Raw genomic sequence first — 23,028 nt, 5'->3', positions numbered from 1 at the left:
GAAAATGTCACATGTATTTCCACCAATCAAAAGATCTAAAGTGATATTTTGAGGTTATTTGTGCAGTTTTTTTTTTTTCCCCACATAATGATTTTCTAAAAATTCAACATAGGCAAACTGTATAGAGAGTGAGAAGGTAAAACAGAAACCTTCTTTGCGAAAGATATTTGCAATAGAAATGTCTGAGAAAGGACTCATATCTAGAATATTAAAATGTTCCTAGGAATTAATAACAAAAAGGCAACCAAAAAATGGGCAAAAGACTTGAATGGGTCCATGTCTTTAAAAAGATATTAAATGGCCAGTGAACGTGTGAAAAAGTACCCAACCTCATTTTAATCGTAAGGGTTATACAAAGTAAACTCACAATAACATACTGCTGCACACCTAAAAGAATGACGAAAGTTAAAGTGACTGATAATATCAAGCGGTGCTGAGGATGTAGAAGTCTCATGTAAGTCTCCTGAGAGTGTCAGTTGGCACAGTTCTTTGTAAATGATTGGATCTCCTATTATGTATTCAACTTCTTTATCCATTCATCCATTGATGGGCACAGAGGTTGCTTCCACATCTTGACTATTGTAAATAATGCTACAAAGAACATGGGGATACAGATATATTTTTAAGTTGATATTTTTGTTTCCTCTGGGTATATTCCCAGATGTAGAATTGCTGGATGATACGGTTGGCCTGTTTTTAATTTTTTGAGGGTCCTCCACATTCTTTTCCATAGTGACTACACCAATTTATAATCTCACAACAGTGCACAAGGATTCACTTTTCTCTACATTCACAGGAAAATTTATTATTTTTTGTCCTTTTGACGATGGCCATCCTAACAGGTAAGAGGTGCTGTCTCACTGTGGTTTAACTTGCATTTTCCAAATGACTAGTGATGCTGATCATCTTCTCATTTACCTAGTGGCCTTTTGTATATCTTCTTTGGAGAAGAGTCTATTCAGGTCCTTTGTCCAATTTTTAAACTGGGTCATTTGTCTTTTTTTTGCTACTGAGTTGTATGAGATTTTGGATGTTAGCTTCTCATCATATATGGTTTGCATTTTTTTTTCCCATTCCACAGGTTTTCTTTTCACTTCGTTGATAATTTCTTTTTCCTGTGCAGTAGTTTTTAGTTTGATAGAGGACCACTTGTTTGTTGTTTGTTTTGCTAATTGTGCTTTAGCTGTCCTATTAAAAACCAATTACCAACCCCCATGTAAAGGAGCTTTATTCCTTGGTTTTCTTCTAAGAATTTCATGATTTAAAGTCTTATATTTAAGTATTTAATCTATTTTGAGTTAATTTTTATGAGTGGTGTAAGATTTGGGTTCAGTTTTATTATTTTTCATGTGACTATCCAATTATCTCAGCACCGTGTATTGAAAAAAAACCCTGCCTTTTCTCCATTGAATATTCTTGACTCCCTTGTCAAATGTTAGTTAACTGTGTTTACTTGGGTTTGTTTCTGGGCTCCTGATTCTGTTCCTTGTTTTATGTGAGTACCATACTGTTTTGATGGGGAATCTTAGTTCCCCGACCAGGGATTAAACTTAGGTCACAGCAGCGAAAGAGAGAAAGTGCCAAGTCCTAACCACTGGACTGCCAGAGAATTCCCTCAACACTTTTAGAGCTAAAGTTACTCATTTCACTTCAAAATAAGTCACTTAGAAAAAGACACTTTAGCATAATGTATAAAGAGCACAGATTTTAGAAAGAGTGACCAGCTTCAAACTGTGGTTCTACCACTCATTGACTTCTCTATGTCTCAGTTTTCTTACATGTAGGATAGAAATAACACTCACTGGAAAGGACCCATGTTAGAATTCAATAAGAAAATCAAGGTAACACTAACCACAGTCCTTGGCACATAGTAAATTCTCAATACATATCTAACACTGTTATTATTAGTGTTTAGCAGACGTGAGGTTTTAGAGTTCAATGTGTGCATATGTGTGTGTGTGTGCACACATGTGCTTGTGCTCAGTCATATCTGACTCTGCAACTTCATGGACTGTAGCTCACCAGGCTCCTCTGTCCATGGGATTTCCCAGGCAAGAATATTGGAGTGGGTTGCCATTTCCTTTTCCAGGGCACCTTCCTGACTCAGGGATTGAACCTGTGTCTCTTGCATTGCAGGTGGATTCTTTTTTTTTTTTTTTAACATTTAATTAATTAATTTATTTTTGGCTGTTCTGGGTCTTCGTTGCTGCACAGGCTTTTCTGTAGTTGCAGCGAGCAGGGGCTACTCTCTAGCTGTGGTGCCTGGGCTTTTTACTTGAGCGGCTTCTCGTTGCAGAGCACGGGATCTAGAGTGCATGGGCTTCAGTAGTTGTGGCATGTGGGCTCCTTAGTTGCAGTTCCCAGGGTTTTAGAGCACAGGCTCAATAGTTGTGGCACATGGGCTCAGGTGCTCCAAGCCATGGGGTAATCTTCCTGGACCAGGGATTGAACCTGTGTCTCCAGCACTGGCAGGTGGATTCTTTATCACTGAGCCACCAGGGAAGCCCCATTAGAGTTCAACAGATGATGACGAATCAGATCACTAAGCGATAGTTCTCAATGAAAAGTGTCTTGATTTCTCATGTGTTCTTCTGTGGCTACTACTGATATTAATGAACCACAGCTTACAATTTAGAAGAGGGAACTATATTAGGGAGGGCTTGGGGATGTGCTGAAGGTCAGGTCACCCGGACAACACCACCATTTAACATTAAGAAAAAGAGAACAGGAGGTTGAGTCCTGGAGCTGCAGATTTCTAAAATGTGAGCAAAGATAAATGGTGAATTTTTAGTTTCTCAAGAGGCAAACAATTCAAGTGCTTCTGGAATCTGAAATGAAGGTTTAGCGGGGTAGAGGGATGGCCAAATCAAAGTTGTAGGTGATCTTGACTTACTGAGATTAGCAGGGGTTATGCTAATATCCTCTGCTAGCAGATCTGCAGCCTGCTAGCAGAGGGCTCTGAACGTGAGAAGGTGAGCCCCGAGGTGGGGACCCGTGGAGCCAGGTAGGGTGGCCACTTCCCAGGGGCAGGTCTTGCTGCACCTGCGGCAGTGTGCAGAGCGGTTGCTCCTTGGGATGGAGTGGGTGGAGTTCCGCATCTCAGATTTTCACTCCACTTACAATGTCCTTATTCAAGCCTTCCTTGGACAGACCCCAGGCTGGGGAGGGACCCCCTCCCCTGGCGGAAGCTGGGATATTTTACTCCATAATCATGATCCTACCTGGCAGCTCCTGCCCCTCCCTCTTCACCCCCTCCAGGGCACACTCACCACCAGACAGAACCACCTTTAAACATTTCAAAGGCTTTTAGATCCTGTAAGGACTGCTGCTCTTTAGGAAGAACTAAATTTATCAAACAACATCTTAGGCACCATCACTCAGAAATTTGGTGACCCTCCCACCTTTCAATTCAGGCTTCCCTGGTGGCTCAGATGGTAAAGAATCTGTCTGCAATGCTGGAGACCAGGGTTTGATCCTTGACTTGGGAGGATCTTTTTTCCTCAAACTTTTTGCTTGAAAACTTTCAAGCCTACATAAAAGTTGAAAGAACAGTACAAGGGACATGGTGATATCCTTCACACAGACTCATAGATTCATTCTGTTGACACTTGTTGAGCATCCAACAGTATGCTTGGCGCTCTGGTAGCCTTTGGATAGACAAATATGAGTGAGTTCTGCTGCCTGAGCTCCAGGTCCTCACGGCTAACGGGGCAGGAGCAAGTGTAAGACGAAAAGACCTCTTCTCTGCATCTGAAGTTGGGGTCTGCCATCCAAGTGGTTTCCCACTTCAGCCCTCAGGCTGCATCACAGTGTTTTCCTGGGCACAGAGGGGTAGATTTACTGGGCAGATGGCAGCTCCACATCCACAGGGAAGGTCGACTTAGCATGAGAATCTCTGCTGAGAGCCGGAAGGTTCATTCTTACTCTGTGTGGCTCCAGGTCCACAGGGTGACCTGTGAAGAGATGGAAACCTTGCCTAACTGAGGACATGATGACAGATAAAACACGGTACCATTCTCTTGTCTTTTACTTCATGACTGAGGCACTACAGTACCCAGAGGAAATAGTTTGCCCTTTATATGATAAATTAAAGAGGAACTTACCTGGTGGTCCAGTGATTAAGAATCCGCCTTGCAATGCAGGAGACTTGAGTTCCATCCCTGGTTGGGGAACTAAGATCCCACATGCTGTGGAGCAGCTAAGGCTGCATGCAACTACTGAGCCCACACAATGCAACTAAAGAATTTGTGCATCACAATGATAGATTCTGCATGATGCAACTAAGACTCAAGGCAGCCAGAGGAAGAGAGAGAGAAAAATAAAGAAAGCACCTCGAAAGGGCTTATTGCTTGGATGCTTTCTATCTAATGCTATATTCAGACGGTACTGGATGATTCCTAGCTGGTTTTGGATCAAAGAATTAAACGAATGACATTTTGGAGGGTCTGTTCTTTTTATTCCATTTTAATTTTTTCCCCAGCTTTCTTGAGATATAAGTTGATGTCTAACAGTGTATCAGTTTAAGGTGTTCAACGTGAGGAACATATGCATTGCAAAATGATTACTGCAATATGGTTAGTTGACACCATCATCTCATATAACTGCCTTTTGTGTGTGTGTGTGTGTGTGGTGAGAACACTTAAGATCTGCTCTCTTAGCCACTTTCAAGTGTACAATAGAGTATTGTTAACTGTGGTTACCATGCTGTACACTGGATCCTTAGAACTTACTCATTTTAATGAGGGTTGCCCGTTCAGGAGAAAATACAGGCATTTAAGGATACCTTTCTCCAAACAACTTGAAATCTTAAGAAAAAACAAGGCACACAGAAGTTAGAAAAGATGTAGTGGGTGTAGAAGGAGATCAGAGGAAAGACATAATAGTGACAGCAGGAGCAGTCTGAGAAAGCTTCCCAGCTGGCAATAAGCCAGTAAATTTAAACTCAGCAAATGTCACAATATATAAATGTATGAAAAAGGGCCTGGAAGAAACACACCAAACTGTTTACTGGATTGAGTATGGGAGGCATTAAAGGGGACAGTTGATTCTGATTGCATCCAATGAGAGATGACTAGCATTACTGGTATACAGCACAGTGGTGTGCTGTATTAACACATATATGTGGAATCTAGAAAAATGGTACAGATGAACCTGTTTGAATGGCAGGAAAAGGGACGCAGACCCAGAGAATTGACATGTGGCATGGAGGGTGAGGATGAATTGGGAGATTGGGAATAACATATATACACTACCATGTCTAAGACAGATGGCTGCTGGAAACCTGCTACACAGTGCAGGGAGCTCAGCTTGGTCCTCTGTGATGATCTAGAGGCGTGGGATTGAGGGTGGGGTGGGAGGGAGGTCCAAGAAGGAGGGAGGAGATAATATGTTTGCATATGGCTTGGGCTGGAAGAAGCACAAGCTGGAATCAAGATTGCCGGGAGAAATATCAATAACTCAGATATGCAGATGACACCACACTTATGGCAGAAAGTGAAGAGGAACTAAAAAGTCTCTTGATGAAAGTGAAAGTGGAGAGTGAAAAAGTTGGCTTAAAGCTCAACATTCAGAAAATGGAGATCATGGCATCTGGTCCCATCACTTCATGGGAAATAGATGGGGAAACAGTGGACACCGTGTCAGACTTTATTTTGGGGGGCTCCAGCCATGAAATTAAAAGACGCTTACTCCTTGGAAGAAAAGTTATGACCAACCTAGATAGCATATTCAAAAGCAGAGACATTACTTTGCCAACAAAGGTCCATCTAGTCAAGGCTATGGTTTTTGCAGTGGCCATGTATGGATGTGAGAGTTGGACTGTGAAGAAAGCTAAGCACTGAAGAATTGATACTTTTGAACTGTGGTGTTGGAGAAGACTCTTGAGAATCCCTTGGACTGCAAGGAGATCCAACCAGTCCATTCTAAAGGAGATCAGCCCTGGGATTTCTTTGGAAGGAATGATGCTAAAGCTGAAACTCCAGTACTTTGGCCACCTCATGCAAAGAGTTGACTCATTGGAAAAGACTTTGATGCTGGGAGGGATTGGGGGCAGGAGGAGAAGGGGACGACAGAGGATGAGATGGCTGGATGGCGTCACTGACTCAATGGACGTGAGTCTGAGTGAACTCCGGGAGTTGGTGATGGACAGGGAGGCCTGGCGTGTTGCAGTTCATGGGGTCGCAAAGAGTCGGACACGACTGAGCGACTGAACTGAACTGAACTGAACTGATGGCTGATTCACTTCCTTGTACAGCAGAAACTAACACAAAATTGTGAAGCAACTATACTGTGATTTTTAAAAAAATGTTTAAGAAGCAACTTTCTCCAAAAAAAAGAAAAAAAAAAGGTTATACTGTAGTGTTGTTTTATCGCAGTGTTTTCCATGGTGTAAATATTTCCACTAAGGCTTCCCAAGTGGCTCAAATGGTAAAGAATCTGCCTACAATGCAGAAAATCTGGGTTCGATTCCCTGGGTTGGGAAGATCCTCTGGAGAAGGAAATGGCAATCCACTCCAGTATTCTTGTCTGGAGAATTCCATGGACAGAGGAGCCTGGCCAGCTACAGTCTGTGGAGTTGAAAAGAGCTGGACACGAGTGAGCAACTAACATTTTCACTTTCGTGGCTAATTTTAAGCAACCAAAGTCAAGGCAACTATCTCACAAATTCTTGGAAATTTAACAATTCAAGCAATTGTTACGTGCCAGGCTCTGAGTCAAGTGCTGGGGAGTGAAGGAGAAAAGATTATGATGCAATCCTTGTCTGTCAGACAACAGAAATACAGTGGGGGCGCTAAAAGAGGAACTAGAGGAAGAAGAGATTAGCTCTGGCGAGGTGTGGGGAAGGAGGAGACTCAGAGTAGTTCCTTGCATGAGCTTTGAAAGATGGAATAATAATTAAGGAACAAGAGGGAACGCCCCAAAGCATGGAAGCATATGATACATTCTGCGAATTGAAGATTGCTCACTTTGCACAAGATTATTGGCACCAAATGTAGATTGAGGCCAGAACAGAGTGTTGGGGCCACATTATCAAAGGTGATGAATTTCACTGGTTAGTTATGTGAGCTACTAACAATTTTTGAGAAGCTTCAAGCAATAACTGATGGCAGCGTGGAGACTACACTGTAAGAGAGAGCAGAGAGCATTGTGCTGTGTGCATGCTCAGCTGTGCCTGCCTCTGTGTGACCCCATGCACTGTAGCCTGTCAGGTTCCTCTGTCCGTGGGTTTCTCCAGGCAAGAATACTGGAGTGGGTTGCCATTTCATTCTCCAGGGGCTCTTCCTGACCCAGGGATTGATTCCTGTGTCTCCTGCATTGGCAGGTGGATTCTTTACCACTGCTGCCACCTGGGAAGCCCCAAAAGAGAGCAGAGCAATGATTGAAACAGGATACAATGAGGGCTTCAATTAAGGCAACACAGTAGAGATAGAAATATCACAGACCCAAGAAGCAGTTATGAGGAAGAGTTAACAGGACAATGGATTGGCTGAAGTGAGTGGAGGAGATTGGTTGCTTGAAGGTAATACCTAGGACTCTGAAAGATGATCACTCTGCCTCCTGTGGGAATGAATGACTTCATCAGCAAAGAAAAAAAGCCTTTTTAAGAGACTATAAAGGTTAGGAGTTGGTAGCCCAGTTGGTTGTTTGGTGGACTTCCCTGGCGGTTCAGTGGTAAAAAATCTGCCTGCTAATCCAGGAGTCTTGGGTTCAATCCCTAGGTTGGGAAGACCTCTTGGAGAAGGACATGGCAGCCCACTCCAATATTCTTGCCTGGAAAATCCCCTGGACAGAGGAGCCTGGTAGGCTACAGCCCATGGGGTTGTAAAGAGTCAGACACACAGTGACATTTGTGAGTTTGAAGGTTGGAGACTTGAGTGGCAGGCCTTGAAGATGGTTTCATTTTACTGTGTTTGGATTTATGGATCTTGGTCATGGGTAGTTATGTGATGGAAGTGATCCACTTTTGGTTTGAGATGGAGGACATCTCCCCAAATTGGGAATAATAATTAACCCAGGAGTTTACTAGATAAATAGTAATTTATCCATGGAGCTTGAAAAGAGAATAAGTGAGGGAAGGGAGGAAAGCAGCCAGGTAAACTTGTGAATCTAGTTACTCTGAAGAGTAATAGGTACGATATAGAAAGAATTGGAGAAGGAAATGGCAACCTACTCCAGTGTTCTTGCCTGGAGAATCCCATGGACAGAGAAGCCTGGTAGGCTGCAGTCAATGGGGTCGCACAGAGTCGGGCACGACTGAAGTGACTTAGCAGCAGCAGCAGCAGAAAGAATAAGGGAGTGAGAGGTGCCTGGTGATTCATGTGAGAAACCAGTTGGGAAGGAAGCCAGAAACAATACTTAAGGCCTCAGATGTCTAAGTACAAACACACAGGGCACAGGTAACAAGCAAATTAAACTTGAGATTTTAACACCACGCATAGACAAGATGACCTCGTTGAAACCTTGTAGACAGGGCTCAAGACGGATAGACACACTTTAGGGTATAGCTGAAATTAACACAACATTGTAAGTCAAGCATACTTCCATAAAAAAAAATTTTTTTAAAAAGTTAGAAAAAAAGAGAAATGAAGCAACTTCTTGTACATTTACACAGAAAAATGTGAAAATATATTCAGTAAACAAAGTAAGTTACAAATAGACATACATAATAAGAGATCCAATTTTGGTAGAATGAAGAACTAGTGCTATTTTTTTTTTAAAAAAAGACTGATGTACAGTGATGAAATGAAATATATGCCCATATTTATGACACGGAGAAGCATATTTATTTGGGTGTATTTACCTGGATGTTGCAGAGGAACTAAGTGGAAGAGCATAAAGACGAATATTTAGGAGGAGAGGATCAGAACATAAAAGCAGTTACTACACACCATCTGCCTAGAAAGTGAGTGGGGAAATATTAAGTATCAAATTTGAATGAAATATTTTGATAAAATCCTTTCAAAAACTTTAATGGAAAATCTGACCCTGATTTTGTGAACATAACTTTTCTAAGCCCATTTCTATGTTTGAAATACGTACATACAGTTCCTTAAAAAGATTTTTTAAAAATGTCCTCTTGAAATCATCTCCATCAAGAAAAAAAAAATTTGTCTATGTGGGTGAAAAAATTAAAATATTTTCATAAAGATTAAAAAAATGTACAATTGAGACTATAAAATATCAAACAGTAATTCCTTTTTTTTTTCCATTGATAAATATGATGCTGAAATTCATGTGACCAGACAAGCAGATTCTTTATGATGGGCAGATACACTTGTCACTCACCCAATGGGGATAACCCTCCAGCAGGCAGAATAACTCCCTGTAGCCAAGTAGCACGAGTCTGTTAAAAAGGAGTCTGATAAAAAATCCATTATCAGTGGGGAATTCTCTGGTGGTCCAGTGGTTAGGACTCTGCGCTTCCACTGCCAAGGATGCAGGTTTGGCCCCTGGTGGGGAAACTAAGATCCACAAGATCCCTCTCAGCTGTGTGATAAAAAGAGGGGGAAAAAAAATCACTGAGAGCTCTAGAAAATGTCAGGCCAGAGGCTTGTTGATACTCTCAAGTCTTCTCATCTCATTTGGAGTAACTGTCCAGCAGTGCCTCGGGATGTTATGGGTTAAATCCTGTCCTGCCCCCACCCTTCCTCAAGTTCACGTGTAGAAAAGCCTACTCCTCCTCAGAACCTCAGGATGTGACCTTATTTGGAAATAAGGTCTCTGCTGATGTAATCAAGTTACATGGAGGTCATCCTGGATTAGGGTGGGCCCTAATCCAATGACTGTGTTGTGCTTAGTTGCTCAGTCGTGTTTGACTCTTCTGTGCCTTTTTAAGGAGAGGGGGATTTGGACACAGAAACACGTAGAGGGACGACAATGTGAAGGACAAAACAAAAAGGTGGACATTTGGTGCCAAGGAGAGAGGCCTGGACCAGAGCTCTCCCTCTCGGCCCTCAGGAAGAACCAGCCCTGCAGACACCTTGATCTTGGACCTCTGTCCTCCTGTGGTTTAAGCCACTCAGCCTGTGGTGCTTTGTTACAGCAGGGCTAGCGAACCAATACACGGGGAACAGAGCTCAGCTCCCAGAGGAGGGGGGCAGGGGATGGGCAAGGACCAACCAAGTGAGGGAGTGAAACTTCAGCCTTACAGAGGAATGAAAGTGAAAGGGGAACTGAGACAAAGCCAGTGATTTTGGCGGAGTGAGCAGGGAAGATAAAGCTACACTCATGGGCTTTCCCAGGTCTCATCTCCCAAACACAAAAGTGCCAACGTCAAACTCAGCTCAGGAAGAGCCTAGGAAATTCTTTGTAAGTCGCCTCCTTGGGGAGTGGCCCCGTGTCTGGGTCAGGTTGGTGTGTATATGAAAGTCTCTAGTACCCACAGCTGAGGGACTGTGGGCAAGGGCCATCATGTGAAAGAAGGTTTAGAGTTTGTCATGAAAGTGAAGTTGCTCAGTCGTGTCCGACTCTGTCACCCCATGGACTGTAGCCTACCAAGCTCCTCCGTCCATGGGATTCTCCAGGCAAGAATACTGGAGTGGGTTGCCATTTTCTTCTCCAGGGGATCTTCCCAACCTAGGGATGGAACCCAGGTCTGCCGCATTGCAGGCAGACGCTTTAACCTCTGAGCCACCAGGGAAGCAAGAGGAGGATAAATTTTGGCTCAAAGTTAAGAGATTTTTCATTTTTTTTTCCTAAAAATATTTTGACATTTAAATTATCATAGGAAATTTGGAAAATAGGGAAAGAAAAAAATGTCCCCACAATCCCATCATCTTATCCAAATTCACCACATATTTCTTTTGCCTTTTTTCATGGATGTATAGTTTAGGTACTCGGATTTAGAAAACGTATATGTAATTTGCATCCTGATTTTTAAAGGAATAAAATTATAGTGCAGACATGCTCCCATTTTGCTGTATGATTTCTCGTAAGAACAACCTTTACTGGCTATGTAAGTCCAGGGAGTGTGTGAAGCATAATGAATGATTTCCCTATTGCTGGATATTAAAGTTGTGGCTAGTTTCTTCCTTATCAATAGTCTCCCCCAAGTTTCCCTCCAGTACTCAGATTCCATGATTCTATGTTTGGCAAAAAGTAAAGAAAACCACTTCTCAAATTCTCTGTCTCAAATTCTGAAGAGGGGCCTTTTGAGACACCCTGACATGGTACATCAAGTCATATTTCTGTTTATTTCCTCTAAGTATCACTTTCACAAAAATGATTTTAAGAAATTTCTATCTGGGTGGGACAAGGAAGCCCAGTATGCTGAAGTCCATGAGGTCGCAGAGTTGAACATGAATTGGTGACTGAACAACAAGAAAATCTTAGTTGCCTATCTTGGACAGTTTTTTTTTTTCCTCAGATGTACCAAAAAAAAACAAAGAAAAAATGCACAATTAGAAACAAGAATTCCTATATACCTTTCATCCAGATTCACCCAAAGTTAACATTTTACATAGCATTATGATCAAAATTGAAACATTATTTCTAACATGTCACTCTTATCAAACTCCAGACCTGATTCAAACATCACCATTGATTTCTGGCCTCAGATCCAGTGAGGAATCAGAGGTTGCAGTAGCTGCCTGCATCTCCTTTGTCTCCTTAAATCTAGAACACTTTCTCAGTCCTTTGTTTTTCACAACTTTTGCCATGTTTGAAAAGTACTGACCAATTATTTAATAGAGGGACCCTCAGTTTGGGTCATCTTGTATGTCCTCATGAAGTTTTTGTACCATCAGAATGAGGTTGGGTCCTTCTCAGGGCATCTATGTGTGGAGGCATGTTATGTTGATCCATCTCATTACAAGAGATGATAAATTTAATCAGTCTGGTTAAGGTGGTATTTGTTAGGTTCCTCCACTGTAAAGTTACTGCTTTTTTCCTTAGTAAATATTGTAGGGCTCTACTTTAGACTATGTATTAAATAGAAATCTTGTTTCTTATCATACTTTCACTAACTAATTTTAGCTTTCAGTGATGATTCATCCCTTAAGCAATGATTGTGGTGTTTTCCAGATGGTGATTTTCTGTGTTCATTATTCTTACTACGAATGTTAGTTGTGACTTACCTCGGACAGTTTTTATAGATTTTCCTTACCTATACAGCCCTAGATTATCCTTTTTCAAAAAAAGCAAGAGAATGTTTATCCTCTGCTCATTCTGTTGTTCCTGTAATCCAAAAACATGCAGATCATTAAAGGTGGAAGTGCAGACAAAGGCTTGGAGTTGGTGAGGCATCTTCATACCTGCATTGACTCCCATTTTTCTGAGTTTCAGCCAATTATAGTTCATTCTGCCAAGGAATTAGGGGCACTTTTTAATATATGATTTATCCTTAAGTCATCACTGTAAAGTGATCAGAAAGTAGCCATTGCCACTTCCATTCTACAGATGAGAAAAGTGAATCTCACAGGTGTTTTCTTAAATATATTAAATATTGATTGATTATTTGGCTGTGTTGGGTCTTAAGCAGTACTCTTGATCTTCTTGCTGCATGCTGGATCTATGAATAGTTTGCTGACTAGAACCAGGGCCCCCCTGCATTGGGATCGGGGTCTTAGCCACTGGACTATCTGGGAAGTCCCTTTTTTGGCTAATTATTATGTACATTTTCACCCATAATAATCCAGTCTTCTCTTTGCAAGCAACAACAATAGTAGTTATTTAAACAGAAGTTTCTTGCAGATATAATTTACAAGTTATTTTTATCTCAAGATGAATTCTTCAGGGTGACCTGGCATTCTAAATACAGAATTCTATTTATCCAGAATGGTTAAGAGGTTCTAGTTAACTAAACTTTTCTGTATGTGGCAGGACCCCCACTCTTCAAAGAATCCAAATACAAAGATGAAGGAAAAGGTTTTTTAAAAATCGAATAGACATTTTAGGCCATTCCTTAGATGTGTAGGATTAGTCAAGTTGCTATAAATAAAAAGAGAATGAGATTTGGCTGGAAAAAAAATCAGACACTCTCTTACATTAGTATGAAAAGCGACTCTCACTGAACAGTGGGAGATGAGCTAATCACCTTCTATGGTACCTTGTTTTCTTAACCATTTATCTTTTTCTCCGAAAAATCGCACATAAGAGAAAGAAATTTTTGATAAAGTGGACTTTCTGTTGATTGGATTTTGGATTTTAAAAAGCTACTAATATAGCCGCTATTACACCAGCTTCTTTTCCTTAGGGTACCAGCAATTAGAACTGACTAACTGGAGAAGGCAATGGCATCCCACTCCAGTACTCTTGCCTGGAAAATCCCATGGATGTAGGACCCTGGTGGGCTATAGTCCATGGGGTCGCTCGAGTCGGACACGACTGAGCGACTTCACTTTCACTTTTCACTTTCACGCATTGGAGAAGGAAATGGCAACCCACTCCAGTGTTCTTGCCTGGAGAATCCCAGGGATGGGGAAGCCTGGTGGGCTGCCGTCTCTGGGGTCGCACAGAGTCGGACAGGACTGAAGCGACTTAGCAGCAGCAGCAGCAGCAGCAACAGGACACCCAGCATCCACATTTGTTCACACAGTCAAGACTTGTGAGGACTTCCCTGGCGGTCCAGTGGTTTAGACTTCACATTCCCAATGCGGTGGGCCTGGGTTCAGTCCCCGGTCAGGGAACTAAGTTCCCACATACTGCATGGAGAGGCCAAAAAAAGAGATATAAATCAATTTTAAAGATTACGTAAATTTAAAAGAAAAAAAAAAGACCCGTGGACTCTAAGTGCCTCAGCCCCGCCACCCCTGCTGATTGGCATTGTTTTATTTTTGTCATTTTTGTGTCCCCAGTGTTTGTCCCTGTGCCTGGCACAAAGTAGGTGCTGGATAAACATTGCTGCCTGATCCACTGACCCACTGACTGCCAGACTTCATGCTCAGGGTGAGGGTCCAAACTCAGCCTTCCTGAATTCCTGGAATTTATTTTTTCTTATTTTGAAAACAATGCACGCTCATTCTAGACACATGTGAAATAGAAACTCAAGCACACACACAAGAGAAAACCAAGCCCTTCCTATCTCACCAGCCACAGAGATGATTATGCCATAAAGATGAACATTTGCCCATTGACTAAATATTCCTTAAAAACCTGTTTTTAATGGCAATAGAATGGTCCATTGTATGGATGTGCGACGTTTAACATTTCCTTGTTGTGGGTCATATAAATTCTTTACAGTTTGCCACCACTGGGGTGAGTGTTGTAATGTTGCACAATAAACTCTCTGGCTATTAAAGCTGATTATCACGTTACTTTCCAAAAGATTATATCCATTTAAGTCCATTTGTGACTGCCCCATATATTTTAAATGCTGACAGTTGAGAAACGAGGGTTTCGAAACAGCTCCTTTCCATTTAAATAGCCTCTAGTGTGCTGTGAACTAACCTTTTCCTCCAGGCTTAACTATGGGCCCCTCGAAGGGTAGGGAAAGTCACAGGGGAGTGGGATAATTTGGAAAACATTCCTGGAAACCTCAACCTAAATTAAGGAGAGAGAGTTCGCCCTTAAAAAAAAAAAAAAACAGCTTGTGCAATAAAGTGAAGGGGCAATGACACCCCAAACTGAGCGATAATAATGCAAAACAACTAATATCATTATACTGATCTTTGTCCCTGTATTTATGGCCCCAAATTAAAAGCAATTTTCTTTACAGAAGATAAAATCATGCTAGTGAAAACGAGACACTATTTGGGAGAGGAATTAGTCAAAAGGAAAAGGAATGTTTTGTAAAAAACATTCACTTCTAGTGACTTCCTTGGTCCAGTGGATACAACTCCACCTTCCAATACAGGGGGTGTGGATTCAGTCCCTAGTCGGAGAAGTAAGATCATCTATGCTGGGGGATGGAAGGTCAGGGGGAATTCACTTCTACTCCGCAGAATATATGTGTTTCACTCAGAAACAGAAACTTTGTTTTCAAAAATAATATATGATAAAAGCCAAAACTTTCAGGAGTTATTTGCTGTGATCAGAAAGAAAATTCCATTCTGGTTCTTGCCTTTTTCTGCAACTGCATATTGTACCTCCGAGACATAGAACAGGTGTCAACTTTGCTCAGGATCCACGGCAGGTAAGTCAGTTTCTAAATACGGCACCTGCACATCTCTTTATGAGGTCAGCATTTCATGTGACAGTGAGCCACACCAAACAGCTAAATTATTATTATTGCAATACAACAGACTCTTTTCCATTGAACACTTAATGGGACAATTTATTTCCAGCCTTCCACTTCCAGTCAAGCAAAGACTGCATTACTTGGAACTCGGTGGAAAGCTCTAGAGACACAGAGCCTGGGCTCCGAGCCAGTCCTTCAGTGGGAAACCACCATTTTAGAAAGTGGGATTTTTGGAGTACAGTGGAGTGAGATTGAAATCAGTCTTTGTGTGGGACAATTTCTCTGAGAAGCCCGAGTAACTGACCCCTCTCTGTTTTACTCCTGTGTTTTCACTGATTGTTGCAAATCCAGTCCCAGACTCTTTTCCAATCACAAGCCTATTTATTGTATTTTACAGCTTCATGGCTCAGGGATGAACACTGTACCCAGCGTTAGCCAAAAAGAGGATACTCTGCAAAGAGTTGGGTATATGTAGCTTTATTAACATGAGGTAATTGGGAAAGAAGTATTAATCTCACTTTCTATATTTCTTTAGATGGTCTCATGTTGACCTTGCAATTTTTAGTACCCGATTAACTACAGATAGACCATTAAAAAGTGGATTTGAAGCCACGTCTCTAGCGGTCCAGTGCCTAGGACTCCATGCTCCAAATGCAGAAGGCCTAGGTTTGATCCTTGCATGGGGAACTAGATCCCACATGCCACAATTAAGAGTTTGAATGCAACAACCAAAGATCCTCCATGCTGCAACTAAGACCCGAACAGCCAAATAAATAAATGTATGTTTGGTAAAAGCCACCGGACTTTCCTGGTGGTACACTGGATAGGAATCTGCCTGTCAATGCAAGGGACATGGGTTCTATCCCTAGTCTGGGAAGATTCCACATGCCACACGGCAACTAAGCCCACGAGCTCTAGAGCCTGTGCCCGCAACAAGAGAGGCCACCCAGAAGCCCAAGGACCACAACTAGGGAGCAGTCCCCACTTACCACAGCTGGAGAAAGCCCACGCTCAGCAGCCAAGACCAGCACCAGTTCCGTTCAAGTGGAATGAAGAGGAAGATGGAAGATGTAACCACTTTTAAATGATGTAGAGAAAGATATAATTTTTCCATTGGCATTTTTCTTTCTAGTGGTGGTGGTAAATCCTAAAGTTCTAAGATAGAGTGAAGATCTAGGGGCTGGGACCTGGGACAGAGTAGGGACTTATGGCCTGGGGCTCCTTGAGGATGGGAGTAGAGTGTACCCCAAGATGGAGCAAACAGAGTAGAACCTTTCCCTTTCCCCACACTCGTGTGGGGAAAAAAGCAGAGGCATTACTTTGCCAACAAAGGTCCATCTAGTCAAGGCTATGGTTCTTCCAGTAGTCATGTACAGATGTGACAGTTGGACTGTAAAGAAAGCTGAGCACTGAAGAATTGATGCTTTTGAACTGTGATGTTGGAGAAGACTCTTGAGAGTTCCTTGGACTGCAAGGAGATCCAACCAGTCCATCCTAAAGGAAATCAGTCCTGAATATTCATTGGAAGCACTGATGCTGAAGCTGAAACTCCAATACTTTGGCCACCTGATGTAAAGAGCTGACTCATTGGAAAAGACCCTCATGCTGGGAAAGATTGAAGGCAGGAAGAGAAGGGGACGACAGAGGATGAAATGGTTGGATGGCATCACCGACTCAGTGGGCATGAGTCTGAGCAGTTGGTGATGGACTGTTGTGCTGTGGTCCATGGGGTGGCAAAGAGTCGGACACGACTGAGCGACTGAACTGACTGACTGACACTCATGTGCCTAGCCCTGCTAACCTTGCTTAGCTCCACCAGCCATATCATACCTTCCTTCAGCAGTTGGGGCTGGGGTCACAGGGGAAAGATGGTTTACTAGATATTGTTGCTTATCTATCCATTTCCCCCCTTCACCCGACTCAATGGGCCCACATTTTTGTCTTAGTTTACATCATTCTCACCTGTGGACTTTGAGGGACGATGTTCTCAAGCTTCGTTCTTGATTAGTTTAACCTGAACGGCCTATTACATTCCCAAGTTAAGGTCACTGGTTCAGGGTGGATGTATGACTTACAGGATCCAATTAGAGTGAATTTCGGGACTCCGGCTTGGAATCCTGTGACCTGGGTTTCCTCTCTCTTCTTTCAGATGTAAGAAGTCCTTTTGCCACCTGAGAAAAGTGACCTGAGGATAAAGTCAACAAATGGGAGAAACACGTACAGGGGAGTGGCAGAGAAATGGGGCAGGAACTCCTGGATTCAAGTGACTCTGAGCTTCAGTTACATCAACACATGAATGTTCTCACTGCTCAATCCAGTTAGAGAGGAGTTTCTGCATCTTGGGAGCTTTAGAGAGGGTTGGAAGTGTCTCATATCTAGCTACCATATGGCCCGTCTCTAAGGGCTTCCTTTTGACACGTTAGGAATGGTAGTCAGTTGTGCATATTAACCAAGAATGTAGTTTAAATAATACACACTTGCAGTGAACAATATTAGAAACAATTAATGTTCAAGTACACAATACTGTTTAATGATGAGGGGAGGGGTGGTATTTTGGTTTCTAACCATCATTTATCATGTTATTTCTATGAGAATATATGCTCCAACATTCAAATAAGCAACTTACCAAGGAACTTTGGAGGATCCTCTGGGTTTCAGGTTTCTCACGAGAGTGTGATATTAGATGAGGTTTAAGGCATCTCCCAGCTTTCTTGATTCTTTTTTATGGGTTCATTTTAAAGTAAGTAAAAGTGAGTCCTTGTAATAGGGCAGCATTCTTGAATAATACGGCATCTGACAGTTGTTCGCTGGCCTTCAGCAAGTTCTATCTTGTTCATTTTCACAGCAGTTGAGAATTTGCTGTCATTTTAACCACTTTTGAAACTCTAGTACAGTGCTCACATCTTGCCTCCAAATACGTATATACAGAATACCTTATTTCCTACAGCAAACCCATTTTTTGATTTGTCAGTTTTATGAAAACCTGAGGACCGAAACAGGCTCACATTTCTAAGCAAAAGCAAATAGTAATTTTCTCCTTCTCCACCCATGGGTTAGTCAAAGCAGGGACTTTTTTCTAAAAATAGAGGTATTTGTCATCTTTAGATGGTTTCAACACAAAAATGTAATAGTTCATAATATTTTGGGTTCAGGGACTTCCCTGGTGGTCCAGTGGATAAGTCTCTGCGCTCCCACTGCAGAGGCCTGGGTTCAATCCCTGGTCGGGGAACTAGATCCCACATGCCTAAACTAAGCCCACACATTGCTACTACTACTGATTTTGCATGCTCTAGGGCTCAAGCACCACAAATAGAGAAGCCTGAGCCACAACGAAGACCCAGTGCAGCCAAAATAAATAATAAGTAAATAAATGAAATTTGTAAAAAGCCATGTTTAAACTATTTTTGTTGTTTAGTCATTAAGTGTTTAAGTCACTAAGTCAACTCCTTTGCGACCTCTTGGACTGTAGCCCGCCAGGCTCCTCTGTTCATGGGATTTCCCAGGCAAGAATACTGGAGTGCATTGCCATTTCCTTTTCCAGTTTAAATTATAAGTTCTGTTTTTAAAAAATATACAAAGCAAAAAACAAAAACAAAACCCAAAACTTTGAGCTCAGTAGTTAAGTTATAGATTGAAAAACAGGTGGTCAAGTGAACTCATAGGGTGACTTAAATGAAAGATCCATGCTTGGAATCATGGGTGATGACCTACCTGAATTAAATATTACTAGGAGAGCTTCCTCCAAAATCTTTCCCTCAAGGATGCCAATGAGTCTGAAAATCCACCAGTCTCACCTTATAGAAACCGTACTATACAAAGTCTCCATGGAAACAAGAGTATGTCTCCTCTGATGGGCTGGTTATTATTAGCCCATGAACTGCCAGTAGCTTAACTTAGATCAGCCTGGTGTCTACCTGTTTTTGGTGGGCTGTTGGGAAACGGAAGAAAGGAAGGATTGAGTGTGGGGTAACTGATGAGAGTTCTTGTTGATTTCACAGCACTGGGTATCGGAACAAGAGACTGGAGATAATATGACCTATTTCATAGCATTGCTTTAGGCTTTCCCTACATGTCTTGATTTAAAGAAGTCAGTACATCTCATTTTCCTTCTTGAAGTTCAGAGGATATGGACTGGAATAACTCTTCCCTTTCCATCAGTCTTGTTCTCTGCCTTGTTGTCACTTATTACATAGGGCCAGGACCTCCCCAAGGGGTGTTAGTTGCGCAGTCTTGTCTGACTCTTTGTCACCCCATGCACTACAGCCCGCCAGGCTCCACTGTTCATGAGATTCTCCAGATGAGATTATCGGAGTGGGTAGCCATTCCTTCTCCAGGGGATCTTCCCAAACCAGGGGTTGAACCCTGGTCTCCTGTATTGCAGGCAGTTTCTTTACTATCTGAGCCACCTCGCCTACAAAGGGGTCACACCAGGATCCCTGTATGTGACCTAGCAGTTGCTCTGTAGGTAGAAGAATAATTGTATGGTGCAGCTTCTCTCTCTTGAATGAGTTCTTTAGGATCATGCCCAGAGCTAACATCACTTCAGTGAGCCCCTGGTTTGGTATATGGAGGGAGGGAGCTAGAGCAAATTCTTCCTTCATCTCTTCCTCATGACCAGCCCATAGTCACTGCATCAGTGTGAGAGATGAAGCAAATAAGAGAAAATATTGTGGCTTCTCTTGTTGGGGAGCACAGGCTCTAGGGTGCTCGGGCTTCAGTGGTTGTGGCACGCAGGCACTGATGTTTGCTCTTGATGGTGTGTTACAGGAGAAGTATGGTTGACCTGATATGGGTCTGCAACTGTGCTGTGAATCTATCTAGGGTGCTTCTAACTGGGTGGGACACTTTATGGTGACAATTCCCTTAGGAAAGGATTCTGTAGGGAGGAACTTTATCGACAGTGTTCTAATAAGGTGCTCCACCTTTCGTGGTGTTGTGTGAGGACGTTGGAACTTCATTTTCTTAGTGTGTCTTGCCCTGTTTCCCATGTATCTGGGGTCTTCCAGGAGGGAGGACCATGGTGTGGATAATGGCTGGTTTTCTCCAGGTAGGTCACCAGCTCTCACACTAGGCATATCCCGACCATTGAAGAGGCATCTACACTGCCCTGAACCCCAGGACAGAAAACGTAGGTGAAAGGAATTTGACACTGAATTCCAATGAATCCTTCAGAAGGGCCCCTTGTTTCTCCAGTACTGTTTAACTTTTTTTTTTTTATGTGAACTTATCCTATTTTATTTTTGGCAGGTTCCAGTTACAAATCTGTTCCTTCATTATATCTACTGGCAAAAGGTAGTTATTCTCAAGACTGACATTTATATGTTAACATTAGAATGATGAAAACAAAGGAGGAGCATGTGACTAGTACTCAGAACGGAGTTTACACCTCACTTCGTGTTCATGGTGTTGGGGGTGCTGGTGTTGCTTAATACATTCTTGCTGACTGTTCACCATTGATGCTCCTTTTAAAGTGATCTTTCTAATTGACTTAATAAATTATTGGCCAAAAAAGAATTCTGAACACAGACAGTATAATATTCTTAAGTGGTTGAATTAAGAGGAAAAAAATGTGGAAAGTATTTAGAAGTTGGAAGTATTAGAATGTAGTGAAATATAAAGTCCATAAAAATTGAGATGGAGTCTGGAAAGTAAAGGAATATGTCTGCTGCCGTATCAGCCTCACAGTGGCTCCTATAAGGACCAATGATACGATGCTTGGGATTAGAGAATTTGCACAGGCTATAGTTGGGATTTGTTTATATTAAGATTACTGGATCAGAAAGTGGCTTGTAAAGATATCATTTGATAATCAGCATTATTCAATATAGACTCCTCCCCAAAAGTTGATGTTCATACTTCTGGTTGAGAATTCTATTTAGGAGGATATAAGAGAGAGAGAAAGAAAAGAATTTTCAAGGAATTTTATCTCTTCAAATAAAGAGATCATTAGCGTAGAAAGATCTGACATCAATAATGTTGGAATTCACTATTTGGGCTTAGAGCGTGGTAGCTTAAAACTTTCAGGACTTCCCTGGTGGTCCAGTGGTTAAGAATCTGCCTGCCAGTACCAGGGGCACAAGTTTGATCCCTGGTCCAGGAAGATTCTCAATGCCGTGGGGCACCTACACCGGTGTGCCATGAGTACTGAGCCTGTGCTCTGCAACGAGATAAACCTCCGCAATGAGATGCCCCAATACCGCATTTAGAGAGTAGCCCCTGCTTACCACAATTAGAGAAAGCCCATGCGCAGCAACGAAGACCCAGTGCAGCCAAAACCAAAGCAAACACCAATGACAACAAAAAACTTTCAAAGTCATCACACTTAACAGTCTGGCTAGACACTGTGTGTGTCCATGAGGATATAAAGATGAAAGAGACATGATCCGAGCCCCCGAGGTCTAATGGACCAGAGCAGCACAGGGATGCAATAAAGACTAGCTGCCTGTGACCCGCCTTGTGTCCCAGTGACCACAGCACTGCCTGAGCATCAGGAAGGCAGCCATAATCGTGGAAATATGGTGGGGTGGGTGGAGAAAGAAGAGGGCCACTGTGTGATGGACAAATACTTGACAGCCTTCGCTGGTTTTAGGATGGATCTCATGACCATCAGAGTCGTGACTGTGGACACAGCAGAAGCTCACCAGGACAAAGTGGAGGATGTAATCCCAAGGCCAAGTTCTAGCCGTCATGCAGCATTTCCTAGAGTGAGAGAAGTTACTGACTCGCCAGGAAGAACTTTTTACATTTGCTCATTGTTAAAATATTTGCACCTTGAGAATTTTACTGCCTCTCTAACCTTCACTTTTGTCTCTGATATAAACACAATATGCTGGGTGAGAACCTATGACTCCGTTCACTGCTCAAGACATTGGCACATTCATCATTGTAAAGACAGCACGTTGGAAGGTTTTATACACAGAAAGAGTGAGTTTATGACCTTAAACAATCCCCAGTAGGAAATGTCTGACATACTTATAGGCTTTTTCCCATATCTTTTCTTTCTGCCTTTGATCACCTTCCTACCTAACTTTTTTGAGACCTTGAGATGTCCTCCCTTCTCCCTTCATCTCTCTTCCCCTAGAGAGGTGGCCTGAAATGGAAATGTGTGTTTTTCCTTATTTATCAAATGGCCCAAATAGTCTGCCTGTTGAGCCAGACATTCTTCTAAGTATTTGATAAATCTTAACTCATTAAGTCTGGAGAAGGCAATGGCAACCCACTCCAGTACTTTTGCCTAGAAAATCCCATGAACGGAGAAGCCTGGTAGGCTGCAGTCCATGGGGTCGCTAGAGTCAGACGTGACTGAGTGACTTCACTTTCACTTTTCACTTTCATGCATTGGAGAAGGAAATGGCAACCCACTCCAGTGTTCTTGCCTGGAGAATCCCAGGGACGGGGGAGCCTGGTGGGCTGCTGTCTAAGGGGTCGCACAGAGTCAGACACGACGGACGCGACTTAGCAGCAGCAACTCATTAAGTCTTCATAAGAATTATTTGAGGAGGAGGCTACTGTTCTTTTTAAAAATTTAATTGATTAATTTTATTTATTTTTTGGCTGTGCTGGGTCTTTGTCACTGCATGTCGGCTTTTTCTCTAGTTGTGGTGAGAGGGGTCTACTCTCTAGCTGTGGTTCGTGGACTTCTCAATCTCGTGCCTTTTCGTATTGTGGAACACAAGCTGTAGGGTGTTCAGGCTTCCGTAGCTGTGGCTCCCAAACTCTAGCGCACCTGTACAGTAATTGTGGTGCAAGGGCTTCATTGCTCCTAGGCATGTGGGAATCTTCCCAGACCAGGGATTGAACCCGTGTCTCCTGCTTTGACTGGTGGATTCTTTACCACTGAGCCACCAGGGAAGCCCAAGTCTACTGTTCTTACCACCCTCTTTGTTACAGATGAGAAAAGTCACAAAAAGAGA

General features: G+C 42.4%; 1 long non-coding RNA gene across 1 annotated transcript; it reads right to left on the bottom strand.

The window, feature by feature from the left end:
* Nucleotides 1–307: 307 nt before the first annotated feature.
* LOC133237581 (uncharacterized) lies at nucleotides 308–13,326 on the bottom strand. Its single transcript, XR_009733257.1, has 2 exons — nucleotides 9,286–13,326; nucleotides 308–3,953 (listed from the first exon to the last, which is right to left on the bottom strand). It is a non-coding gene; the product is annotated as an uncharacterized LOC133237581 (long non-coding RNA).
* Between the last annotated feature and the right edge of the window lie 9,702 nt (nucleotides 13,327–23,028).

This window comes from Bos javanicus, chromosome 24 (genome assembly GCF_032452875.1).
Source record: "Bos javanicus breed banteng chromosome 24, ARS-OSU_banteng_1.0, whole genome shotgun sequence".
Classification (NCBI taxonomy): Eukaryota; Metazoa; Chordata; class Mammalia; order Artiodactyla; family Bovidae; genus Bos; species Bos javanicus.
Note: the sequence above shows the minus strand (reverse complement) of the source record. Positions and strands in the feature narration are given on the sequence as shown.